At 57.1% G+C, this 1,610-nt stretch overlaps 1 long non-coding RNA gene across 3 annotated transcripts; it reads left to right on the top strand.

The window, feature by feature from the left end:
* Window positions 1–6: 6 nt before the first annotated feature.
* On the top strand, window positions 7–1,443 carry LOC108491959. Of its 3 annotated transcripts, none has more exons than XR_001872977.1 (3): window positions 7–220; window positions 536–688; window positions 839–1,443. It is a non-coding gene; the product is annotated as an uncharacterized LOC108491959 (long non-coding RNA). The 3 variants fall into 3 exon arrangements; XR_001872978.1 differs by lacking the exon at window positions 7–220 and adding an exon at window positions 302–362 and having other exon boundaries at window positions 516–688; XR_001872979.1 differs by lacking the exon at window positions 7–220 and adding an exon at window positions 327–362 and having other exon boundaries at window positions 669–688.
* Window positions 1,444–1,610: the final 167 nt, after the last annotated feature.

Below are 1,610 nucleotides of genomic sequence, written 5' to 3'. Positions count from 1 at the left end.
GCCCGTGCTGCAACGCGCGCAAGAAGGACGCCGTCCTCACCAAGTGCTTCCACGTCTTCTGCTTCGAGTGCGTCAAGAGCCGCTACGACACCCGCCAGCGCAAGTGCCCCAAGTGCAACGCCGCCTTTGGCGCCCACGACTTCCACCGCGTCTACATCAGCTGAGCCCCTCCCCCCCCGGGCCACCCGCCGTGGCCAAAGGTCAACCCCGCTTGGCCAAGGTCAACGTTGGGGGTCGTCACCACATTGGACCCCCAATTTTCCCCTTTCTTGACCGTCAAGGTTGAGTTTTGACCAACCGGTTGACCCTTGACCTTTCTCTGGTGGCCCCTGACCACCCATGGCCACCCACCACGACCAAAGGTCAAACCCACTTGGCCAAGGTCAACGTTGGGGGTCGTCACCACTTTGGACCCTCGAGTTTCCCCATTTTTTGACCCTCGTGGTTGAGTTTTGACCAACTGGTTGACCCTTGACCTTTCTCTGGTGACCCATGACCACCCACCATGACCAAAGGTCAACCCCGGTTGGTCAAGGTCAACGTTGGGGGTCGTCACCACATTGGACCCCCAAATTTTCCCCTTTTTTGACCGTCAAGGTTGAGTTTTGACCAACCGGTTGACCCTTGACCTTTCTCTGGTGACCCACGGCCACCCACCATGACCAAAGGTCAACCCCGGTTGGCCAAGGTCAACGTTGGGGGTCATCACCACTTTGGACCCCCAAATTTTCCCCTTTTTTGACCCTCGTGGTTGAGTTTTGACCGACTGGTTGACCTTTGACCTTTCTCTGGTGGCCCATGACCACCCATGACCAAAAGTCAACCCCGGTTGGCCAAGGTCAACGTTGGGGGTCGTCACCACATTGGACCCCCAATTTCCCCATTTTTTGACTTTCATGGTTGACCTTTGATCCTGCAGCCCCATAGTGACCCCCAGGTGACCCCCAGGTGACCTCTGACCCCCCCACAATAACCAAAGGTCAACCCCGGTTGGCCAAGGTCAACGTTGGGGGTCGTCACCACCTTGGCCCCCCAATTTCCCCATTTTTGGACTTTCATGGTTGACCTTTGACCCCCCAGCCCATAGTGACCCCCAGGTGACCTCTGACCCCCCCACAATAACCAAAGGTCAACCACAGTTGGCCAAGGTCAACGTTGGGGGTCGTCACCACCTCAGACCCCAAATTTCCCCCCTTTTTTGACCCTCATGGTTGACCTTTGACCCCGTAGCCCCATAGTGACCCCCAGGTGACCTGTGATGACCCCACAATGCCCAAAGGTCAACCACACTTGGCCAAGGTCAACGTTGGGGGTCGTCACCTCTTTGGACCCTAAATTTCCCCCCTTTTTTGACCCTCATGGTTGACCTTTGACCCCTTAGCCCATAATGACCTCCAGCTGACCTTTGACCCCCCCACGATGACCAAAGGTCAACCACAGTTGGCCAAGGTCAATGTTGGGTCATCTTCACCTTTGACCCCCAATTTCTCCACCTTTCGATCTTCGTGGTTGACCTTTGACCCCGCAGCCCCGTAGTGACCCCCAGGTGACCCCGGTTGGCCCCGCCCCCTTTCCCCTCCCCCCCCCAATAAAGTTGTCGAAGCCGTTCC

This window comes from Lepidothrix coronata, unplaced genomic scaffold (genome assembly GCF_001604755.1).
Source record: "Lepidothrix coronata isolate B3197 unplaced genomic scaffold, Lepidothrix_coronata-1.0 Scaffold3354, whole genome shotgun sequence".
Classification (NCBI taxonomy): domain Eukaryota; kingdom Metazoa; phylum Chordata; class Aves; order Passeriformes; family Pipridae; genus Lepidothrix; species Lepidothrix coronata.
Note: the sequence above shows the minus strand (reverse complement) of the source record. Positions and strands in the feature narration are given on the sequence as shown.